The sequence below is a fragment of the Vulpes vulpes genome, chromosome 6, assembly GCF_048418805.1.
Source record: "Vulpes vulpes isolate BD-2025 chromosome 6, VulVul3, whole genome shotgun sequence".
NCBI classification, from domain to species: Eukaryota; Metazoa; Chordata; class Mammalia; order Carnivora; family Canidae; genus Vulpes; species Vulpes vulpes.
Window position 1 is genome coordinate 38,004,237 of NC_132785.1, and position 17,090 is coordinate 38,021,326.

The 17,090-nt window shown below is 34.3% G+C and overlaps 1 pseudogene; it reads left to right on the top strand.

Annotated features, from left to right (window-relative positions):
• Positions 1–2,854: 2,854 nt before the first annotated feature.
• Positions 2,855–4,331, top strand: LOC112910972 (cyclin-dependent kinase 2-like; annotated as a pseudogene).
• The last annotated feature ends 12,759 nt before the right edge of the window (positions 4,332–17,090 follow it).

Genomic DNA, 17,090 nt, shown 5'->3' on the forward strand with positions numbered 1-17,090 from the left:
TTTTACAAAGACTTATTTGCTTACAAATTCTAGGATAGCTAAGTAAAATAAGAAGCAAAATCTTGATCAGAGGGGCACCTGGATGGCTCAGTAATTGAGCATCTGTGTTTGGCTCAGTTGTGATCTCAGGGTCCTGGGATTGAGTTCCCTCTGCCTATGTCTCTGTCTCTCTCTGTGTATCTCTCATTAATAAACAAATAAAGTCTTTTTAAAAATCTCAAGAGCTCAAATTGTTGTTTAAGGACTCAGCTGCAGGAAATCTGAATGATTATCAGGACACAAAGACACTGTTGGGCACTTTTTTTCCCTAAGAGGAAACCACAAAAAGATGGTCTTCGAAACAAAAAACAAAATATCATTGAAGCCCTCAAATGACAATGCTATGGCACCTGAAACAAAAGTAAAATACATGGCTAGTTCACGGGTTCCCTTGTAAGTTACAGCTTCTTTGAGCATAGGCAAAGGTACTGATCTTATGTAGGGTTTAAAGAACTATGAATGAAGTTCAGGAATTGGCAGACTTTCAGAAATGGAAGTGTTTAGGAATGGTTGACCTTTATCTGTAGAAGTATATTTAATGGATTGTTGCCGTTACTTACTGGCTGACTTCCAGAAGCATTCAGTGAAGTGAATTGTCATTGATTTATGAAATGAATATAAACTAGTTCTAGTGATTATGTTTTATCTTGGCTAGGAAAAAATCATTTTTTCCCTAGAACATTAGGAATTTTATTATCACATCAAGTAGGATATAAATATATCATTGTTCAACATTTTTATTTGATAACAAATTCACTAGCTTCCATAATGAAATCTGACAAATGTTACATCCTGTATACTATCTGTGGGGGCCAAAACTCTTTCAATGTTATAGACCTAATCAGAGGATGTAGGAAGAACTGTATAATAGTTAATAGTGTTCCCTTCTCATTTTTATTGGGATTTCTCCTTTTTTCAAAGAAAGATAGTAATCTACCAAGAGTGTCTTAGATAATCATGATTCACAAGTAAAATAAAGGTGCATTTATTTCCATTCTTTATAACTATAGTCTAACAAGGCAATTAATGAAATTTGCAAATGTCTGCCCTTGATAAATGTTTCTCATCATATGTAAAGACACTATGGTGTGATACTAATATTATATAATTATAGTGGCCATATTTTGAGTTTATGTTTCAAGTTTTGTGGTAAGCATACATCTCAATTGATCATTACAATGATCCTATGAGGTAAATAGGAATTGGAATAATATAACTGGAAAATCCTTTCTTTAAAAGACCTAGTGAATTGGAATATGTCTCAATTAAGGGTTTTAATTAACATGAAATTGTGAAACAAATTGCTTTTCATTTAAAAGCTCTTAATTTTTATTTTTTTTAAATTGAAGTATAATGGACATACAATATTATATTAGTTTCAGGTATACAACAGTTATTCAACATTTATTTATATTATGAAATGCTCACCACAATGAGCTCAGCACAATTAGTTACCATCTGTCATCATACAAAATTATCACAATATTATTGACAATATTCCTTATGCTATACTTCACATCCCCAAGACACTTTTTATAACTTGGAATTTGTACCTCTTAACCTCTTTCGCCTATTTTGGCTCTCCATTCCTCCCCTTCCCCTTGGCAATCACATTTGTTCACTGCATTTATGGGTCTTTTTTTCATTTTGTTTGTCCATTTGTTTTGTTTTGTGGATTCCACATATCCTTGATATCATATGGTATTTTTCTTCTTCTGATTTTTTTTTACTTATCAGAATACTCTCTATAAGCCCATGTTGTCACAAATGGTAAGATTTCATTTCTTTTTATGGCTGAATAATATTCCATTGTGTATATGTACCACATTTTAAGTGTACTAAGCATGAAAAAATCCAGCTATGAGCACAAAAGAGGCAAAATATATAAAATTAAGAAAATTTTTATAAAGCATGCATGGTGAAACATCCAGCACACATGTGATTTAAATCCAAGACGCAAGGTAGAAATAATAAGGCAGGAAACACCCCTGCAGAGTTAGTAGCAGATTATATTTTAAAATGAGAAAACAAAATAAGTTATAGTTTCAAGAACTACTACAAAACTGAAAAGAAAAAAAAAAGAAAAAGAAAGAAAGAAAGAAAGAAAGAAAGAAAAAGAAAGAAAGAAAAAAAAAGAAAGAAAGAAAGAAAGAAGAAAGAAGAAGAAGAAAGAAAGAAAGAAAGAAAGAAAGAAGAAAGAAAGAAGAAAGAAAGAAAAGAAAGAAAGAAAGAAAGAAAGAAAGAAAGAAAGAAAGAAAGAAAGAAAGAAAGAAAGAAAAACTGGACTAAGCACAAACTAGAAAATATGTGAAAACCTAAAGACAACATGGACTCTAAGTAGTAACCACAAGTTAAAAATCTATATATTGCTTTCAATTAATTTAACCATTCAGACTGGCAGTTCACTTTATTGTTCAATAGAGTGAAATGAAATCCAGAAGATACTGATGTCATCTCTTCAAAAAATGTTTCTGAAACAACCAACCTAGAATATTATACTAAGTAAAATCTATTCTAAAAATAAAAGTTAAATGATAATAAAATAAACAACAGCAAAAAATAACGTAAAAACGTTACAAAACCTTGAGACAATTAGGTAGGAGCAAGTGCAATCCAGGAGATAACAGAGGCAATCCTTCAATTAGAAGGAAAAATAAGCCCAGTGAGGCTTGGAGATGAAGGGAGAAGTGAAGAGCAATCGTAAATACACAGGAAATTCTAAGTAAATAATTACTTGAAAAATTACATTGTTAGCATAAAACTATATATCAAAAATAGAAACACAAAATCTAGTAGATGTATAATTAGTGTGACGATGTTCAGTGGTTTCTTCCAGGAAATGGTAAAACTACCAATTTACATCTATCTATAATAAAGCAAAAATATGGGTTAAATTTCCACTGAAATTCTCAATCACAAAATTATGTATCCATAACAAGCTAATACAGAAAAAAATAATATGTTTTTAAAATATTCCAAAAGAATTAATAATGGAGAAAGGAATAAGTGATCCTGAAACAAAGAGAATAAAATAATAAAAAATGGAATTAAATAAATTATGTAAGTAATTAGAATGTTATAAAAGACCCTAATAATCCCGATGTGGGGCCGACTGGGCCCTGTTTCCCTCTCCACCACCACCTCCACCCCTACCACCTCCACCCCCCACACTCCCCACCTGCCCCTACCTCCACCCCCCATATACACACCCTACCACTACTCCCCCATCTTCTCCCACCCTACCTCCACCCCCCACCCCACCAAAGAGCCAGGTGCCTTTTGCAGGGTTCTCAGGCCCGCTGTCCCGGGGCCAAGTTGACCTGATTCACTAGTGCCTCCTGCAGAACTTACAAAAAGTGGAAAAGATCGGAGAGGGCACATACAGTGTTGTATACAAAGCCAAAAACAAGATGATGGGAGAAGTGGTGACGCTTAAAAAAAATCCACGTGGACACTGAGATAGAGGGTGTACCAAATACTGCTATATGAGAGATTTTCTCTTTAAGGAGCTTAACCTCTCTACATTGTCACCCTGTTGGATGTCGTGCACATAGAAAACAGACTCTTTTCTGAGTTTCTGCACCAGGATCTAAAGAAATTCAGGGATGCCTCTGCTCTGATTGCCATTCCTGTTCCCCTCCTGAAGAGCTATCTGTTCCAGCTGCTCCCGGGTTTAGCTCTCTGCCATTCTCATCAGGTTCTGCACCAGGACCCCTCAAACCTCAGGATCTGCTTATGAACGCAGAGGTGGCCAGGAAGCTAGCGGACCTTGGACTAGCCAGAGCCTTTGGAGTCTCTGTTTATACTTACACTCATGAAATGGTGACCCCGTGGTGCCCAGCATCTGAAATCATTCTAGGCTGCAATTATTACTCCATAGCTATAGATAACTGGATCCTGGGCTGCATGCATCTTTGCTGAGATGGTGATCCATCCGGCCCTATATTCCCTGGAGATTCTGAAATCAATCAACTCTTCTGGATCTTTTCTATTCAGGGGATCCCAGTGAAGTGGTTTGGACAGGAGTTCTTTCTATGCCTTATTATAAGCTGAGTTTTCCCAAAGGGCCCCAGCAAAATTTTAACAAAATTGTTGCTCCCTTGGAGGGAAGATGGATGGAGCTTGCTATCAGAAATGCTGCACTACAAACTCAACAAGCAGATTTTGGCAAGGCAGCTCTGGACTACCCTTTCTTCCAGAATGTGACCAAGCCAGTAAGCCCACCTTCGACTCTGATGTCCTTCCCCCGGCCCTTACCCCTAATCTCATCCTCTCCTTCATTGGGGACATGATCTGGCTTGGCCCTGGGTCATTTGCCTTCTGATCTTGTCTACCTACCTTAACATTCCTCTTAGCCAGCCAACTCTGGAGCTATAAGGAATAGAGGGGAGAAATGGGTGAAAATGAAAAGAAGTTTCAGTATTAGATGCACATAAGTCCCTCCACCACCATTGCTGAGAAGGGTTGGTATTTTTTTTTTTAAAGAAAACGAAGAAGAAAGAAAGGAAGAAGAAGAGAAGGAGGAGGAGGAGAACTCTTTCTCTTTCTCCCACATAAGGTTTGCCATCCAAATCTCTGAAAGCGCTGAAATTATTATTTATTATATTTGGGATGACGGACACCCCAAGCCTCCCAGGCCACTGTGTTTGTAAGGTCAACTGGCAGTAAAGGACCTACCTTGGAACTTTTGGAAACCAAGCAAAACAAACATAGGGAGGGGCTTGTTTTAAAGAATTAGGTTGAAAATTAGATGCAACCAGTTTATACCCTAGTTTTCATGTTAGCAAAGGACCTACCTTGGAACTTTTGAAAACCAAGCAAAACAGAAACATAGGGAGGGGCTTGTTTTAAAGAATTAGGTTGAAAATTAGATGCAACCAGTTTATACCCTAGTTTTCGTGTTCCACCTCACCCAGCAGTCTAGGAGAATCGACTCCCAGTCTCTGCAGCGCTGGTGGGACTGCAGTAGGAATAATTTTTTTTGCCCCCCTTTCCGTCCCTTCTATGGGTAGGGGGTGTCTGGGGGCCTCTAGGACAGAGATTGTGCTTCATCATGGCCTTATGAGTGAGGCAAATAAAAGTTTGTGAATTCTTCTTTTGTTTTGTTTTAGGGATCTTAGTTCTTCAGGTGCCAGGTCCCATCTTCTCCTGAAGGGCACCCCATAGCAGTGGAAATTAGGGTTCAGACATCATTTTGAGAATGCTGACACTTTTTTAGGGTGTGAATGAGGGCATTGGGAGAACTTTTTTCTTTAAGGGAAAAATGAACAATTATATTCATATTTCAGGTTATAGTAGTTTTTTTTTAGGTGAGAATGAGTGGGCTTGTTGCCATGCACACCTTGGGGTTTCATAATGTGAATGTTTAAAAAACATGGTATTTTTTTCTTCTTCTTATGATTCTTTCTTCTCCTACCTCTTGTCTTCTGGTGTTCTTGCTATCAACATTATTTGTAATTCAGTTTGTAATTCATTAAAAACAAAAGTTCTCACTTAAAAAATCAAATATTCATCTTAAAAGACAAAATTTTTCATTTGGTATGTTAAAAAACTTATTATACACATCTTGAAATAGATACCGCTAAAATATAATGATTTAGGAAAGCACACAAATAGCGTAATGAGACTATTAAGTCTTGCATGATACTATGCTAACACCTGGCACTACAGAATTAAAGAAATAATATTCAATTCAGGCAACAATGGGTATAATTAAAAATGATGTAAAGATAATATACTAGAAATATCTGCTACTATTAAATACTAATAATATGTGTGTGTAATAGAAATAAAAGTATAGGTCATCACATCCCAATTACAAACATGAATTTAAACACAGCAACATCAGAAAAGACATATTATGTAGCACCAAAACTACCTAGGAAATAAATGTAAATTTGGCATGCCTGTGTGGCTCAGTGGTGAGTGTCTGCCTTCTGCTCAGGTGTGATCCCAGAGTCCTGGGATCGAGTCTCACATCAGGCTCCCTGCATGGAGCCTGCTTCTCCCTCTACCTGTGTCTCTGCCTCTTTCTCTGTGTCTTTCATGAATAAATAAATAAAATAAAATCTTTTGAAAAAAAATAAATGTAATTTATATGTTGGAACTCAGCACCCAGAAACTATAGAATAATATACATTACTTTGAAATGCATATGAAACATATAGTGAAATTCATTTTTTCTCATTAACTTTATGAAGAAAAGAATTACATAAAATAAACTACATCCTTTAACTTGGACTATTATGTGAGCTTTTTGAGAGCTTTTTTCACCAGTGAAATTACCACCTCAGCAAAGATACAGAGTATTTCCATCATCTGCAGAAGATTTCCCACTTCTCTTTAAAATCTGTTCCTCTGTGTAGGACACATTCCACATAATCACCAACTTGCCTCTTTGATTCTCTATATGGCTTTTTATACAAATGGATTCATACAGTATACAGTTGTTTCTGTCTGTGAATTCCTAGAATACAGAAAATATATCTTTCTCAATCCTGTTATAGCTGGGTCTAGCAGTGACCCCCCAGTCCAGAAAATAACTGTTATGACTTGAGTGCATTACAAGAACCAAGGTAATCACATCAGCTAATAGGGCAAAACAATAATTCTGAAATAGTTACACACATTAGTATCTATACATATCTACAAATATTTTTATAACTTATATATATATGAATATAATTTATGTTTTATAATGCTGCACACAGAAGCTATATTATGTATATATTTTAGTACATATTCACAAATGAAATTAGAAAATAATACTTGAACTTGTTTCTTTTTACCTATAGTAACTGAAAGAAAATTCTAGCTGGCACGATGTTACTTCTATCTGCTCATAGAGTGATAAATTTTAGAGACATAATTTACATTTCAATTTTTATATATTTAAACTGATTTTTGCCTGTAATCCTCTAAAAGCCACATATCTGCAGTAGGATAGTTTTAGAGATACAAATGATGTAATTCCAAGATCCTGTATTCTTAAGCCATACTCCAGATGCTGATGTTAAACTTAAAAATAAGTCAGTTATTTTACCAGTAAAAATAGATTTATTCTAAAATAACAGAGAATTGCAATTTGGGGCAAACTATGGCAAAACCACAGGCAAGTCCAACAAAGGAGAGGAATGTTATTTTACAGAGAAGAGGGGTAAGTTGGGAGGGATTGTTTTGAACAAAAGTTAATAGATGAAAAGTGAGAATTCAGAATTATGATGGTTACTTATTGGTTGAAATGACAACTCATATTTTCTGGATAGTCACTTCTTTGTAGGAGATGCAATATACATCTTATTTTGTTGGGACTTGTAGTAGATAATTCTTCCCTGTTGATGATTCCTCTGTTGGGATCCGTAGTTGATAATTCTTCCTATATTTGACACTGAGTAATATAGCTCCCGTGTTCAGCCTCCCCTTCTAACATCTTAAGTCCACTTTAGTGAAGTTTCCTTTCATTAGTTTGCATAGAAAGGTATACGAATACCAAAAATATAGTGAAAAAGAAATCTTAAAACAAACCAAAGTAGTTAGCCTTCATCATATAGGTCAGCAACTTTTTTTTGTAAAGGAACAGATGGTACATATTTTAGACTGTGCAGATTATATAGTCTCTTTTTCAACTACTCAAATTTGTTTTTGTAGTTCTAAAGCAGCCATAGAAAGATACATTAAAATTAGCATTTCTTTGTTCGAATAAAACTATTTATTGGCCCATGGGCCATCATTTGCCAGTTTCTGATATAATTAATGGAGATTTATTCAAGTGTACCAAACTAACTCGAATATAATTATTTGAGTGACTAACAAAACATAGAGTTGCACAAAATATCAAAATAATTGTGTCCAAGAAAAAGTAATTGTGTCTGGTCTTTTGCATGGAGTCTAAGTGACAGAGTTTGTCTTCTCTAGTTATATTCATCGTTTCATATAATTTTGTTCTCTCTTGAGTAAAGAAAAAACATTAAATGTCTTCTGAACTGGGAGTCTCAACCTTTTTTTTTTCTATCAACTAAAATTTTGTCATGTTTTGACTCCCCCATACTCCAGTCATAATTGTAATAGGAATATAAAAACTTACTCTTTCCTCTTTGTCCAAAAGAACCCAGAAGCTCATCATTTCAATAAGTATATTGCAAGGATTGCATACATATTAAAAATGCCCTTTCCAATCTTTTGATGTCATCTACTCTTATCCAAATCAATACAGTGAAAGAGTAATCTATCTTTGGTTTGAGGAATAATATATACTTTGTAGGTTCAATATTTTCTTGCAAAGTCTATACCTTTGCTTCTCAAATTTTATTAGGCACATTCATTACCAGAGGACCTTGTTAAAATGAGTATTCTGTTAAAATGCATAGGTCTGAGGTTGGGCTAAGATTCTGCATCTCTAAAGGCTCCTACATGATGCTTATGTTACTGGACCATAAAACAAAGTTATATAATATATAAAAGCATGTTATATGTACTGTTCTATCTGTATGTTTATTACGATATGCTATAAACCATATGCTATATGTATACTACATATTATAGTACAGCAGCATGACGGTGGCCCACATTATATTTTATTCTAAAAATTTTTGAGTTAATTCATGTTAATTATTAGAATTTTAATCATATGTTCAAAGTAGGACTTCAGTTTTTGGTTTTCTGTATTTTCTATATTAAAAGAAGACATTATTTTTAAAAAATGTTTCTGTATAAAATACTTGGAATTTTGAAGCAGTTCTTATTAATAAATTAATATTATAAATCATATTTCAAAGTCACAAATTAGATACTAAGATAATCAAACTACAGAAGGAAGTGATGCAGGCTAGCTGGGTCTGAGAACATAGGGATGGGTCCCACAGGACCAGGTAAGAGGGTCCTTGACTTCATGTAGGATAGAAATCAAATGTGGCCTGGAAGTGAAAACAGTTTATTCAAGAGTGTGAGTGACAGACAGAATAGTAGATGGAGTGTCTGGGAGACTTAGAAAGGAAAGGAAAATGAATCTCATCATTGCTTTGGGATAGGAGTTTATGTTAGGAAAGGGTCCAGGATATGTGTTCCTCCAGGAACCCAACATAGGGTCCAATCAAAGTCAAGAGTTAGATGAACAATAGATATTATTCCATAGCTCACCAAAGATAGGGCTATTGATGCCAGCATCAGCTGATATTTGTTTGAAGCTGATGTCCAGATGTGTTTGGGATCTGGCTTGCCTTAGGCGTTATCAGGTGCTTGGGGATTAGGAAAAAATTCAGAGAATGATTAACTCTCTGCTTTCCCCCTTGAAGTGGGAACATAGCCCCTTTGGCATATTAAAGAGGCAAAATATGGAGGAACAAAAGTAAATGGGACCAAGCAGAAAAAGGGCAGAGACTGAACCTTTCTAAAATAGTCACTTCAACTTCCCTGCTTCAGAAGGTTTCCCTGGAGTAAATTTTGTTTGGAGGATTATTTTGCCAATATTAATGGTCTGACATACATTTTTTTTTAACTTCACAGAGTTTATATGATGTTTGTTCTACTCTATTATATTTAGAGAAAAGTGCTAAGTTTACTGCATATAAAGTTTAAACCATATATATTAAAGTTAGCAACATTTTTATTCTTGTGACAAATGAACTCCATATGTTTATTTAGTGGTGTTTTTCCATTATCTCAAAATTAGTAAGGCATTTAATCAGGATATAATAAAGGTAATTTTTCATCTGTGTTTTGAAATCTACAAAATTCCTTTTTTTATCTTAAAATACTTTTAAGATAGTGGATTTATTTGTTATAATGTATGTACTAGATTTGAAAAATGTTACCTCAAGCTATGCTAATGGTCTTATAAAATTATCAGTTTATAATATGTAGTATTTTCTCTAGTTTCAAATTTATATAAAAATAAATAAAAATTGTGAATATATAAAAAGCACAGAAATCTACATATGATTGAAAGACAAAAAAACTTGTCCATAAGATGTATTTTTCAAAGACTTAATTTATATTAATATTTTCTAAATATTTTCAAAATTATTATCTGAAGTGTATGTCATTATGTTTGCTCTTTTGCACATTTATTACTAGCATTAAGCCAAATCCTTCACTGTCTACATCTGGGTAACGAAATGAAAATATAGCAGATGTTGGGCAGCCCAGGTGGCTCAGCGGTTTAGTGTCGCCTTCAGCCCAGGGCGTGATCCTGGAGTCACAGGATGGAGTCCCACGTCAGGCTCCCTGCATGGAGCCTGCTTCTCCCTCTGCCTGTGTCTCTGCCTCTCTCTCTCTCTCTCTCTCTGCTTCTCATGAATAAATAATAAATCTTTAAAAAATATAGCAGATGTTATATTTTTTAAAGTTCCTTTCCCCTTCGATTACTCATAGGCAGTTTGGAAATGCTCATGCTTACCCCTAGAGTTTCTGCTTAAAAGTGTTACTTCCCAAAGGCAGGTAACGCCAGGTGTTTTCTGCACAGGTGTTTGCATGTGGAAAATCATTGCCAGTCAATGCAAGTCACAGCTGTCCTTCTAGCAGCAGAAAATAACCCAAAGGGTTTTTTTCAGTTAAATGAAACTATAGGATACCCACAATAAAAATGCAAATTATATACTGAGTTTTCAAATTGGAAACCAGGAATGCCAGGAGTTTCCCTTGTGTATACAAACAAAGGATACTGATTTGGAAAAGTTGAGCAGAAACTCATATTTTGTGAAGTGATACCATGGGGATGCCTTTTGATAAAAGTGGACAGAAAACAAGATATTGTGGAATCATTTTAAAAATTGTACTATGCTGTCATGTATTGCCCCTACCTTTGTGAAACTGAAATGCTGGGCTATATTTCTTTCTTGTCTTGTTTTTGTCTATTTTGGTTTGGCTTTAAATACAAAAGCCCATATCAGGGCCATATATACACTTAATCATAACAGTATCCAGATATTTATTATGAGACCTCAATGAGGAGAAAGCGTCACTAGGATTGGGAAAGTGGAAGAAAAGACTGATAGCTTTGGGAACCACTGTGAAATAATTCAAGAAATATCTATACATTGCATTGAGTAATTGAATTTGATATGCAAAATTCTCCAACTAGAGTTTGAGAGAGCTGTATGAAGAGCATTCCAGAAAGTAATTCTCAAAGTGATGGCACCTACTGCATTGCACTCTCAGATTCAGATCACCAACTACATATTATTGAGTCACAAAATTGTATCTAGTAGAATAACAAAAGAAAAGGACTTTGGAATTTTGGTTAAATTCTCATGAAAGAAGCTAATATTTATGTGCATACCTTTCCACACACAATTGAACTGGGGGTAAGAGGACAGAAATGAACTTCCATACCTTGGCAATAAATCGCTCTCTATTATGCAATGATGCAGTGATGAGCATCTTTACATTTCAATGTCTACTGAAAATAGACATCCATATTCGACTACTAATTCAAGACTTATTATTTAGAATGGAGTTTATTTTTTTTTAAGAGAAAGCCTTTTTCTTTAAAATTTTATTTATTTATTCATGAGAGACAGAGACAGAGAGAGAGAGAGAGAGAGAGAGGGAGAGAGAGAGAGGCACAGACACAGGCAGAGGGAGAAGCAGGCTCCATTCCATGCAGGGAGCCTGATGTGGGACTCCATCCCGGGTGTCCAGGACCACACCCTGGACAGAAGGTGGCGCTAAGCCACTGAGCCCCCCCGCCCCCCCCCCCTTCCCCGGGCTGCCCTAGAAGGGAGTTTAAATTAAAAAAATAGGAGATAACAAGAATGAAATACCAAAGGGCAAATGTTCTCTCCAGGGTGGAAATAAAAATAAGAGAAATCACCTAATGTATTAACACTTAATGTTTGTATTATTTATATTTAAAAACAGGATTATATTTAATTTTTTCTTAATGTACTTATAGAAAAATAAGCATAAATTTCTACATTTGTGGCATCTATCATCTATTCTAAAAAATATATATAATTCTCGAAGAATGGTGTTTTCTCATCAATTGCCTGACATTTATTAATAGGTGAGAGTTACCTAATCCATAGACTTATTTAATAGTCTATGATAAATGAAGTCAGTCCCCTTAAGTAACAAACAGTTGCAGGCTTTTAAGAACTTTATTATTACCTCATTCTTATTTTTGTTTTATCACATGGCCAAAAAATGTTCTTATAATTACCTATTGGCCAAAAAAATGTTTATTTAAAATATCAGCTACAGGGATGCCTAGGTGGCTCAGTTAGTTAAGTGTCTGCCTTCGGCTCAGGTCATGATTCCAGGGTCCTGAGACCCAGTGCAGCATCAGGCTCCTCACTCAGTGGGGAGTCTGCTTCTCCCTCTCCCTCTGTCCCTCCTCCCCTCTTGTTCTCTCTCTTTCTCTCTGGCAAATAAAATAAAATAATAATAAAATAAAATAAAATAAAATAACAAATAAAGACAAGAAAAGAAAAAAAGAAAAGAAAAGAAAAGAAAAGAAAAGAAAAGAAAAGAACAAAATACCAGCTGCAAATTATAGGGCAATTCACTAATGGCATGGCGTGAATAATCTGCTCATGGCTTTACAATTACAATAAAATGTAAATCTGAGCTTAAAATTTAAAAGTGTTTTTACTGATTTTTTTAAAAAAATCATAGGTTTATTTTTTTAAAGATTTATTTATTTATTTATTTATTTATTTATTTATTTATTTATTTAAGAGAGAGAGAGAGAGAGCAGACTCCTCCCTGAGCAGCAAGCCTGACATGGGGCTTGATCCTATGACCCTGGGATCATGCCCCAAGCAGAAATCAAGAGTTGGACACTCACTGATTGAGCAACCCAGGCACCACAAATATCATACGTTAAAAAAAACTCATCTTTAATGTAAACTTAGCTATTTATTTAATTTTGAAAATTAGCAAGATCTATAATCAACTGGATATATAAATTGAAATTTTATGATACATAAGACTCAAAAATAGTTATTTTTGTAGGCTATAAAAATTCAATATATATAAAATAGTGCTTTTATCCTCTACTGACAGGGGAATAATTCCCCTGATGGGGACTCTGATGCCAGATGCCAATCTCCACTGTATTTATCTTGTATTCTTTATGTGTACTGCAAAGACAAAATATTTATAGATTTCTGTAACCTTGATTTTTTTTAGGATTTTATTTATTTATTTATCTTTCTTTCTTTCTTTCTTTCTTTCTTTCTTTCTTTCTTTTTTTCTTTTCTTTCTTTCTTTCTTTCTTTCTTTCTTTCTTTCTTTCTTTCTTTCTTTCTTCTTTCTTTCTTTTTAAAGATTTCTTTATTTATTCATGAGAGGCAGAGACACAGGCAGAAGGATAAGCAGGCTTCATGCAAGGAGCCCAATGTGGGACTCCATCCTGGGTCTCCAGGATCACACCCTGGGCTAAAGTTGGCACTAAACCCCTGAGCCACCCTGGCTGCCTGTAGCCTTGATTTTAAGTGTAGAACTGTTACTACTAACAGAGGCCTGCAACACAGTGATATTAATATAATGTTAGTGAAAATGAGATTGACAGTAATATTCCTAATGAGATGTTCACTTTTCAACATACAAAAAAGTTACTGCTTTGAGTTAATCCTTAAAAATAGCTCTCTGGGGCACCTAGCTGGCTCAGTTATTTGAGTTTCAGCCTCCATTTTAGATCACGTCAAGATTTGGGGTTATCAAAAAAAAAAGATTTGGTGTTATCACATCCAGCTCCCAGTTTGTCTCCTTGTTGGCAGGGACCTGCTTGAGACTCCATCTCTCCCTCTCCCTCTGGCACTCCCCCTTCTCCCATGCACACATGCTCTCTCTAAATAAATAAATAAGTAAAATCTTTTTTTAAAAAATAAATCTTTTTAGTAATAGATTCCTTAGAAATAAAAATGTTTAAGAGTATTTTTATCACGAATATGGTGAATTCTGAAACATGAAATATATTTAACCAGAGATTATACGCTCTTTTTTTAATTCCCCAGTTAGACCATTTCTTCTAACAAAATTATCTTTTTATTTTAATATTATTTAGCCTTTATGGTTAGGGAGAAATTTTACCTGTCAATATTTAACATTGTATATGCCTTTCAACATTTTAAAATTGACATATACTTTCACTTTTTAAAATTATTGTGATATGTATGCTTTCCTGTATACTGTTAACAAGACATCAGTTGAAAACAATAAAAGGCTCCTATTTCTTCTTTCTAATGATTTATAGGAAAGTCTCTATTGGCAGATTGGAAAAAATCAAAACATGAGAACTCAATGACTTACTATTAAACCGTAATTCTTACATTTAAAATTGTTTTACCTCATTTGATGTATATTGAAAAATCAATTGTGAAATATAATAAATATATGTTTAAATGATAGATTTAAACATATATTTAAACAATTTCTATACCTCTTGACTTCCAAACCTAAATATTTTGAATCTTTTTGAGTGTAGGCATATAGGACATAAATATTTAGGTTAAGAATGAGACAATGGGAACATCTAGGTGGCAAGTCGATTGGGTGATCCTGGAGTCCCAGGATTGAGTCCCACATTGGGCTCCCTGCATGGAGCCTGCGTCTCCCTCTGCCTGTGTCTCTGTCTCTCCCTCGGTATCTCTCATGAATAAATAAAGAAAGTCTTTCAAAAAAAATGTTTCTAAGCAAAAGCTTCAAGATTAGATCCATGAATATATATTTTTTCTTGTGTGGGTTCATATAATTTTATAAAAAGAAAGAAGTTATATACATTCATTCAGCATTTGACCTAATTTGCTTTGATATTTGTCTAAAACTAGGATTGTATTCTTTGTTGTGTGAATTTGATTTCTCCAGCAGTGATTTCAATTTTTAATTTGCTTCCATCCGAATGACTGACAAACAAACCCCAGAAAACCACAGGCAGATCTTTTTCTGCCCCCAAACCTATGTGAGAGCAGATTTGTTGTACGGGATTGATAAAATTAATAATAATAATAATAATAATAATAATAATAATAAATAATAATAATAAATAATAATAATAAATAGGGATCCTTGGGTGGCGCAGCGGTTTAGCGCCTGCCTTTGGCCCAGGGCGCGATCCTGGAGACCCGGGATCAAATCCCACGTCGGGCTCCCGGTGCATGGAGCCTGCTTCTCCCTCTGCCTATGTCTCTGCCTCTCTCTCTCTCTGTGACTATCATAAATAAATAAAAATTATAAAAATAATAATAATAATTCTAATATCTCCTCCTCGAAGCAAAAGCCCAAAACAGGTAGATGTGTCTTTACAATTTGTAACAAGATAGCATTCTATTGTCTGGTGCTGCCAATAATTCATATCTACTGTCATTTTAGCTTCTTTTTAATTTTTTTTCCAGAGTCTAATATAATTGGAATGTTGGATTTTTTTTTTGTTTAATTCTAAGAGTATTTCAATATACAGTAAAGTTGAAAATATTGTACAGGGAGCTCCCGAATACCCTTCAATCAGTTATACTTATTATTAAAATTTTACATTATGATGGTGCTTTTGTAATGTGTTTAAACTGATGTTATTAGCATAATATTATCAAGTAAAATCGAGACTTTACATGGGTTTCAACAGTTTTTCCATTAATATCTTCTATTCCAACATCCAATTGAAACTACCACATTGCATTTAGTCACCATATTTTTTCCTGTCCTATCTGGTCTCTAACAGTTTCACAGTCTTTCTTTTTCATTTTCTTGGCAATCCTGAAAGCAGTGGTCAGATATTCTGCAGAATGATTGTTTTCCTCATGATTAGACTGCAATTATACGAAAGAAGTGAAATGTTTTTCTTGTCACATATGACATTATTGGTCATATTGGTCTGTTCAGGTAGTGTTTACCAGTTTTATCAATTGTAGATTTACTTTTTTTTTCCTTTCTTATTCTATTCTTAGAATTCTATTCTAAAACTAACTGCCAAGGGTATGAGGGCTGGGAATTAGACTCCACCTCCTGGAGGGGAAAGTATCTACTACCATTGTTTGGATTTCTTCTGTACAAAAGATTTGTCTTATCTTCTGACTTATTGGATTTATTCTATAACTTATTTATATTACTATGGGCTCAACTATACATATTTTATAATTTTCATTGTAGTGGACTATGTTATCTATATTCTTGCTCAAATTGCTTCAGTTTTGGCCATTGGGACTCTTTCATTTGACTTCTATGTGCCTTTGGCATGCTACCATGTATATATATATATATATATATTTTTTGCACATTTCATCACTTTATGGTACTTCAGTATATCCTCAACCTATCTTGTACTTCTTCCTCTCCTAGGCAAAGAATCAACCATTTTTACTAAGGAATTTTGGTTTCTTTTATTAGAGAATAGTATTTGGAAACTGAGATCTCCATGCCCGATGTTCTCATTTCTCTTAGAGCTTTAATACTTCTAGGCACTCTCAGTCAACAGGTATAGGAAATATGTGTGCATACTACCCATACATAAATACATTTATAATAGTATCTGTTATATAGACTCTGCATCTATCCATGTTATATATACTAAGTTACACATGAATTTAAGCTGTGTCCAGCTCTATTCTGGTACCATGTGATTCATTCTAGCCTACCTTTCTTGTTTATTGGTAACATCTTTCTCTTACAGGAAGAAATAGCCTTCATTTGGCTATTTAAAGCCATAAACTCATTTTTTTTTATTCACTCTAGGATTAAAAGAGGGAGCCAGCCTATGTCATAATGTTTATTATCACAAGTTTGTTCTGGTAACAAAGTTTAGTATTTATGAATATCTCACCAATTTGTACTCTATTTGCCCTTTATTGCTGCTAGAACTGGGTAATTGTTACTCCAATGACTACTAATGTCTCATTTATTTTTACACAGAAAGAATATTTTTAATGTTTTTATAGAAATTGTGAGCTATGCAGTTCTACAATTGAATTTGGGGTCTGTATTTCACAGGAAAATGTGTCAAATAAATTTCATTTAAGTCAAATTGACAGCCTTCTCCCTCCCTCCAAAAAGTGACATACACAAAATGGATCATTATATTTAATGAAGGGAATTTTTTTGCAACTAAAGGGCAGAGGAAC